This window comes from Gossypium hirsutum, chromosome A12, assembly GCF_007990345.1.
Source record: "Gossypium hirsutum isolate 1008001.06 chromosome A12, Gossypium_hirsutum_v2.1, whole genome shotgun sequence".
In the NCBI taxonomy this organism is placed as follows: domain Eukaryota; kingdom Viridiplantae; phylum Streptophyta; class Magnoliopsida; order Malvales; family Malvaceae; genus Gossypium; species Gossypium hirsutum.
The window spans coordinates 37,124,407-37,133,600 of NC_053435.1; the positions used below are offsets into that span (position 1 = coordinate 37,124,407).

The following is a 9,194-nucleotide window of genomic DNA, read 5'->3' on the forward strand; positions in this document are numbered from 1 at the left end:
CCTGAAACTATGCAAAAGGGTCTAGCAGCCGTCAAGCATAAAAATCACTGAAATAGTTTCTGAGATTTTTCTACCGTTCATTGTCAACTGGGTGGACTACGTAGAGGCCGACATCGGAAAGGTTGCGGCTTGGTTCGATAGTGGTTCAGGATTCCCATTGCCTAGGCATCACTGTCTACTCAGATTGAAGTTTCGGTAATTTTGAAACCTTCATCACCCCGATACGTTCCTTACACATGGATCCATGGTTAGGATCGCCGGAATGTTTTTAATTATTTTATTTTTCCGCTACGCCTTGGAGGCACCGGCGTTCTAACACTGACACCAAGATGAATTTTGTTAGCATCTTCTCAAGATTTGGCTTTTTCTCTTACTGGTAAGGTTGTTGTCGGAAGCCTGAAAGTGGTGGTGGTCTCTGATTCCCTTGGCCTCCCCATGAGAAATTTGGGTGGTTCCTCTATCCTACATTGTAAGTATTACTATAAGGATTATTTTGAGATCAAGGATTATTACCCATGTAATTTAACTGCTCGTTCTCCATGTTGTGGCCATAGGGTGGATATTTTGAATTTCTTGATCCACCTCCATTTGCTTTGCACTGCATTATTGGGTGAACCTGTGAAGAACCAAGAAAACCATCAATTTTTCTATTCAAAAGTTCTACCTAATTAGAGAGCATGGTGACCGAATTGATGTTAAAAACGCTGGCTGTTTTTGTTGGTTTTATCCTCATGACTTGCCACTGATAATTATTCAGTGGCATCTCTTCTATAAATTCATAAGCATCCTTAGGGTCTTATTATTGATAATTCCAGCAACGGCTGTATCAATCATCTGTCGAGTCGAAGGATTCATGACATTGTGAAATGTTTAAACCTGTAGCCAGAGTGGTAACCCATGGTGAGGGCATCTTCGCAAAAGGTCCTTGTATCTCTCCCATGCATCGTAGAGTGATTCTAAATCCATCTGCATAAAAGAAGAGATATCATTATGTAATTTAGCCGTTTTAGCCGGTGAAAAATATTTTAATAAAAACTTTTCGGTCATTTGTTCCCAAGTAGTGATTGACCCTCGTGGTAACGAGTTCAACTACTGTTTAGCCTTATTCCTCAACGAAAAGGGAAACAACCGAAGGTGAATGGCATCATCAGACATGCCATTGATTTTAAAAGTGTCGCAAAACTCTAAGAAATTTTCCAAGTGAGCGTTGGGATCCTTGTCTTGCAAACCATCAAACTGAACAAACTGTTGGATCATTTGAATGGTGTTAGGTTTCAGTTCAAAATTATTTGCAGCAACAGCAGGCCTAACTATGCTCGATTCAGTCCCTGTTAAAGAAGGTTTAGCATAATCATACATAGTACATGGAGCAGGATTCTGATTAGCAGCAATAGCAGGAGGTAGCAGATTTTCTTGGTTTTCAGCCATCTCATCAGTTGTGGTTAAAATATCATTCTCTTGCTCTTCCTCTGTGTATTTTAAGCTTCGTCTTATTTCTCTTCAATTTCTGCGAACTATGCGATCGATCTCACTATCAAACAGTAATGGTCCCGACGGGTTTCTTCTAGTCATACACTATAAAAATCTGTTAGGAACGAATAAAAGAAAAATTAGAAAATAAAATAAAAATTTAAATTGCAAATAAAGTAAAATGGCTAAAGTAATAAAAATCGAGTGTTCCTAATATCTTACTTCCCCGGCAACGGCGCCAAAAACTTAATACATGATATTCGCGACAGGTTTTAAAGATTTATAATTAATCATTCTTGAAACAAACTATTATCATGATGAAGGCAAGTGTACCTATCGAACAGTAGTATAGCTTTACCAAGACCAAATTGTCGAAACCAAAGGAACCAAGAGTACTAGTAATTACTTTCTTTTTATTATCTAGCCTACAAATTAAGTGTGACAGCCCAAAGTTGACCCTAGTCGGGAAGTGGTTTCGGGACCGCTAAACCGAGTCACCGAAATGTTTGAATGTGATACTTATTGTCTAGAATATGTAATCATGATTGTGTGAAAATTTCAAGCTTCGATTTAGTCGATTGCATGTGAATTTAGTCAATAGGACTTATATGAGAAAATTTTAAAATGTGATAGGTCAATGCATGAGGACCTATTAGTGCATGGGGAAGAAAAAGGGGACTTGCATGTCAAATTCCCCCTCCCTAATATGTAGTGGCCGGCCATGCTATGGGTGGAAACATGTCTCCAACATGTTATGCTAGTGATGTATGTTAAGAAAAATAAAATAATGAGCATGGTGATTAAATAATGAAAGGAAGGGTGATGAAAAAAAAAATAACATGGTCTCATCCATACCCCCTTGTTGCCGTGAATTGAAGAAAGAAAACAAAAAAAAAGTGTTCATTCTTGAACATCCTTGGCCGAATAGAGGAAAGAAAGGAAGGGGAAAAGCTTGAGAAAATCGGCTATGGTGGTTTGCTAGACTAAGGTATGTTTGATATTATTCTTTGAGATTCATGTATATTTTAAGTTGTAAGTGAAAATCTACCTAGCCATGGTTCAAATTTTGTTAATTGATGGAGATGATATTCGGCCATGAATGTTACATTCTTGGTTGGTATTTTGATGTCTTTGGTGATGAGGTATGAAGATGGTTGATTTTGAGTGTTTAATAAAAAGGATGCATGAATTATTGTTAAATAATGGTCGAATGTAGCATGATTAAAGATGTGAATAAATTGAAGTTAAGGAGGTTGTCAATGAAAAACATGAGTTGGATGAGGCTTAAAGAATAAAAATCTAGGTGACTAGAGGTCAAGGACATTCGGTCATAGGCTTGTGTGCTAGCAAAATCGGCCAAGTGTTTATGTGGTAGAAATTAAGTGTAAAATGGAATGAAAATGATATTATATGGGGGTATGTATATTCGGCCATATGAGTAAATATATAGATGATGTTAAATTTGATTATGTATAATGGGCATTAAGATGTTGAACTTAAGAAATTAGAAGTAAATGAACTTGATAGTATTTAAGAGATAGAGGTGATAGATTAATGTTGCACATTCGGCTATGGTTAGGCATGTTGATGATCTTATCTTGATTTAGATAATTAGGCATAAAAGGGTGGTAAAGGGGATGAAATTGTCGAATGATTAGTTGGGTAACAAAAGAAGCATTCGGCCATCACTTGAGAGCTTGTGTGATGTTGGGTTTAAAATTAGCAAAGGTAACTTACCTAATGCATGTGCATGTGTGATTAGATTTTTGATGATATGGTAGTTGCATGAGGTTATTAGCCGAATATACTAACATACATATACATGTGAAATTGGATTGTAAATATTTAGCAAGGTGGTTAAACTAGTTAAATTATTGATTAAGCTCAAGGAGTTAAAGGAGGTGAATCGAGCAAAGGCAAAGAAAAGGTCATCGAGTAGCCAAGTTGGAACCGTCTTACCCAACACGAGGTAAGTCATTAAGCATGTAGTTGGTATTATTTCAAATGGTCATAATGTTTATGTATTGATGCTGAATGGAATGAATAAATATACATATATATATATGCATGTACGTATGTGATGATGAAATTGTTGAATGAAAAGAAAAGAGGTAAGATGTACTGAGTTGTTGATCTTGGCACTAAACGTGCGGGTATAACCATTTATGACCATGAGATTGGCGCTAAGTGCGCGGGATTAAATTGTACAGCACTATGTGTGCGATTTACTATGTTGCACTAAGTGTGCGAAATGAATATGATGCACTAAGTGTGCGAATTGACCATGCGGCACTAAGTGTGCGAGTTTGACTATGTAGCACTAAGTGTGCGATTTGATTACGTAGCACTAAGTGTGCGAGTTGATTATATAGCACTGAGTGTGCGGACTCAATATACATTCGTGAATCATTATGGACACTATGTGTGCAACACTATTGAGTCGATCGCGGACAGCGGATCGGGTAAGTGTCTTGAGTACATGGCTAATAGGTGCTATGCTTATACTTGGTGTTGAGCTAGGTAAGTTTGAACCTATGTGACAAATATACTTGAAGTCACGTGCATAAAATTTATCGTAGGATGGGTGAAAGGCCGTTTAGTCGTTTGATTGTAACGAAAATAAATTGATTTATGAAAATGCTTCAATGTCCTATTGATGAGTATATGGAATGTGAATGCATGAATTGATATGAAACTGAATCGATAGGTTGGAGGAACTATGGTATGGTTCGGTATGGATGGAGTAATTGTCTCGTTCCATTTTGTTTCCTCTTGTGATAATGTTATTGATGGATGGTAGTGCATTGCTTATGACTTACTGAGTTATAAACTCACTCGGTGTTTCCTTGTCACCCATTATAGGTTGCTTGGACTCATCTATTTTTGCGGGGTCAGGCCGTCATCGAAGTCATCACACCGGATAGCAAGTTTTGGTACTTTCTTCTTAGTTGGCTTAGAAGAACATTTTGGCATGTATAAGCTACTACGTTGTGTTTGAACTTTGGCATGTAAACTTTAAGCCATGCGAAGATGGCACGAATGTTCGATTGAGTTGGATCAAGGGTAGGCATGAAATGGACCTAGTTACTTTCGTAACAGATGCTGGCAGCAGCAGTGTCATGAGATTGAAAAATCACTAAAAATAGTAGGAGTGGAATTAATTGATGAATAAATTATTTAATCGAAGCTCGATGAGTCTGTTTTCATGAGGAAGTAACGAAAAGATCATATGGGCAGTATATTAAGAGATAATCAGATTTTTGTGGGACAGGGCCAGAACGGTTTCTGGATTCCCTGTTCCGACTTTGGAAATTCACTATAAATTTACCAGAGATAATTAAGGGTTATACCATATATGTATGGATTCCTCTCTGAGTCTAGTTTTCATAGAAACAAACGGCATCAGTATTGAAGCCCCGTGCAGGGAGATATCCAAGTCGTAATGGGCAAAGGTCAGTGTAGTCGACCCCTGCAACATGGGAGACTTTGACTAATAAACTGTACTAATTGGCCCAACCAAAAATTCTAGAAAAAAATACATAGATGGGCACATGAGTCTAGTTTCTGGGAAAAATTACGAAACTGATTTTCGAGTTACGAAACTCAAGATATGATTTTTAAAATGACTAGTACACAGATTGGGCAGTGTCTGGAAAATAAATTTTATAAAGGGTTAAAGTCAGTTAACACCTCGTGTTCGACTCCGGTGTTGGTTTCGGGTTCGGGGTGTTACATTAAGGGATTTGTTTATCTAAACTAATTAACTAAACTAAGGGTGCACAAAGAGAAAATTGGGAAAAAGCTTTTGGGAAAACTCGATTGATTAAGACAATACCCAAGGAAAAATCCACCTAGACTTCACTTGTTATTTGACTCTGAATCAGACGATTTATTCATTTGACTTGATCCGTTGAAATCCCTAAGTTATATTATTATCTCTCTCGAGGCTAATAACGCCTAACCCTAGGTTGATTAATTGAAATCTCTTTCTAATTAATGCCCTAGTGTTGCTTTAACTCAATCTATGGATCGCCTTACTAGGTTTCACCATAATCCGGCAAAATCTTATCACCCTGTCTCTAGGCTTGCAATCAACTCCGCTTAATTACGACAAATTTACTCTTAGACGGGGTCTTTTTCTCCTCTAAATAAGAGCATTAACCTGAATCAATATCTTGGAATATTAAAACAAGAATTAAGAACAGATAATTAAGAACAAGTCAAATATTTATCATACAATTCAGATAATAATAACAAAATCTGTCTTAGGTTTCATTCCCCTTAGGTATTTAGGGGATTTAGTGTAACACCCCTTACCTGTACCCAAGACAGAGATAGGGTACGAGGCATTATTGGACAAACATACAAACATCCAACTAAAATACGGGCTATAAAATTTCAGTTTTATTTCGAAACATTCATTCACATGCACATATCATAAAGCAATGGATCAAGCACGCATAATCAATTAGACTTACAACCCAATAATCGAATATAAACCATATTACATGGCTATATACGATTTAACCATAATAAGCCAATATTTTTGGCTAAATCATACTAACAACTATCATACAGACTAAATCTTTATACATGCCACTCACTTGAAAACACTTGAAGTTTATTGATGCTTCACATCAACGTTCTGATAGTGTAATGCTGCTTCCGATAATCTCCAAATCCCGAGTCGACCTGCCAAATCTAAAAGAAATGGATAGGGGTATAAGCTTTACACTTAGTAAGTCCATATGAAATTAATAAGCAATTTACCAATATGTTTTATTAGGTAAAACAACTATAATTACACTTTTATTTATATTCGGGCCAAGCTATCAACTCAAGCCATAGTCGGTGATTAATTTATAACTCGAGCTACAGGATTCCAAATTAAGATATGTTAATTTTCCAGAAACTAGACTCACATGTCTTCTTACCATAAAAATTTCAGAATTTTTGGTTGGGCCAATTAATACAGTTTATTCATTGAAATTTTCCCTGTTTCGCGGTTCAGCAGCTCTGACCACTCTTCACTAAAATTTAATTATCTTTTGCTACCAAATTCAAATGAAGTTCTCATTCCTTTCTTCTGAAAATAAATTCAATAAGGAATCCAACCATATAAAATATGTTGCTTAACTATTTTTACACAAGTTTTAATGATTTTTAAAATTCAGAATAGGGGATCACTAAATCAGTCTGAACCTATCTTACAAAAATATAAATATCTCCAAATAAAGAATTCCTTTGTTTTCTCTGTTTCTTTTATATGAAAATAGATTCAATAAGCTTTAATTCCATATCTCATTCCACTTCTAGTTCAACTTCTACCATTTTTGGTGATTTTTCAAAATCACTCCCCTACTGTTGTTTTAGACTATTTATCCCAAATTTCATTCCTTCACTAAAATTTCTTATTATCAACTTTCAAGATAATACTTATCCATATTCATCTTATCAAAGATTCAATCACATATCTAACTCATAATTCAAAACTCATATATTCATATTCTGGTATTATCCCACATTTTTTTTCACGTTAAATTTCATTTAGCAAACTTGTTTCTCCCGGTGAACACTTCGGAAAGTAACAATATCCAGTGGTTTTAGCATGTAGCTCCACTTTCCGTAATTAATGCCCAACTTAGTGGTATATGCACATGGCACCACACTATTGGGCTAACATGTAACTGTGGCATACGCACTTAGCCCCACTTTTCAAATTAACATGTATAACCGTGGCATATCCACTTAGCACCACGTTACATGTTTAACCGTGGTATATCCACTTAGCACCACGTTAATGAATCGATATATGTAACCGTGGCATATCCACATAGCACCATGTTACATGTATCAATATGTGTAATCGTGGTATATCCACTGAGCACCACGTTACACGTATAACCATGGTATATCCACTTAGCGCCACGTTTTTCCATTCCGAAGATTCAACCTAGATTTCGTCATTTAATCTCAATTCATCAACCACAAATCACCGTTTGTGTCCATTAATTGAACAATACTAAAACTTATATCACATGTCACAAAATAAAATATTAAACATAATAAAACAATACATTATTTACATATAAACTTACATCTCATATACTATCAAAGCAATAACATTAAAATACACATTGCATTATTAAAAATCATATGAACTTACCTCGTACACGAAAATGACCATTTTTACCATTTAAGTCCACTACTTGCTATTTTCTCGATTTTAGCCTAAATCTTGATTTCCTTGATCTAACATTACAAATATAGGTCATTTATTACTCACATTATTCAAATGGCTCCATAAATCATATTTTTACAAATTTGCATTTTGACCCTTAAACTTTTGCATATTTGCACTTTGTCCCCAAGGTTCAGAAATTAAATTTCATCCTCTTTTCTTATGTTTTATGACATGCTGATAAATTGTTCCCTTCTATAACAACATCAAATTCTCACTCTAACATGTACTTATGAACATTAGGTATTTTTACCGATTATGTCGTTTTACTCGTTTTCACGTAAAATCGCTTAGCAAAAGTTGTTTATCTAACACCCAACACTCACTTCCTACCATTAGACATCAAAATTCATGCATGTCACATATGGGTAAATTTTTAAACATGAACCCTAGCTCAAATTAATGGTAGAAATGGGTAAATCGAGCTACAAGGATTTCAAAAATGCAAAGAACATTAAAAACGGGGCAAAGATGGACTTACAATCAAGCTTGGAAGCTTTACAAACCCTAGCCATGTCTTCCATCTCCATATATGGTTATGGCATGAGAAAAATGAAGAAGATGACATCTTTTTCTTAGTTATTTTGGCTTTATTTGCCAAATTACTAAAATACCCTTAATGAAAAATAAATAAAAACATACCATGCCATGTCCATTTTTGTCCACTAATTTGTAACACCCCGAACCCGAGACCGACACCGGAGTCGGACACGAGATGTTAACAAACTTTGAAAAATTTTTCCAGACACTGCCCAGTCTGAGTACTAGTCGCTTCAAAAATCATATCTTGAGTTTCACAACTCGAAAATCAGTTTTGTGATTTTTCCCTGAAACTAGACTCATGTCCCCACCTATGTATTGTTTTCTAGAATTTTTGGTCGGGCCAATTAGTACAGTTTATTAGTCAAAGTCTCCCATGTTACAGGGGTCGACTACACTGACCTTTTCCCATTACGACTTGGATATCTCTCTGCACAGAGCTTCAATACTGATGCCGTTTGTTTCTATGGAAACTAGACTCAGATAGGAATCCATACATATATGGTATGACCCCTAATTATCTCTGGTCAATTTATAGTGAATTTCCAAAGGCGGAACAGGGAATCCAGAAACTGTTCTGGCCCTGTTCCACAAGAACCCGAATATCTCTTACTGTACTGTTCCTATGATTGTTTCGTTACTTCCATATGAAAGTAGATTCATCAAGGTTCGATTACATAATTTATTCACTATTTAATTCCACTCCTACGAATTCTTGTGATTTTTCCAATCCACACCACTGCTGCTATCAGCATCTGTTTTCAAAGTAAACCTTACCTAATTTGGGGTTTCATGGACCAACTAGGGCCTTGTCATACATAAGCCCACATATGATCATACTTAGCCATTCCAGTGGCTGATCATTTGCTCAACACTTCCATTCCAACTATAGTTACATCATGAAACCATCTATACATTCATAAACACGAATGGTCTAATGCCA

General features: G+C 35.9%; 1 non-coding gene across 1 annotated transcript; it reads left to right on the top strand.

Annotated features, from left to right (window-relative positions):
• Positions 1 to 892: 892 nt before the first annotated feature.
• Positions 893 to 998, top strand: LOC121211801 (small nucleolar RNA R71). The gene has a single exon (XR_005907019.1). It is a non-coding gene; the product is annotated as a small nucleolar RNA R71 (small nucleolar RNA).
• The last annotated feature ends 8,196 nt before the right edge of the window (positions 999 to 9,194 follow it).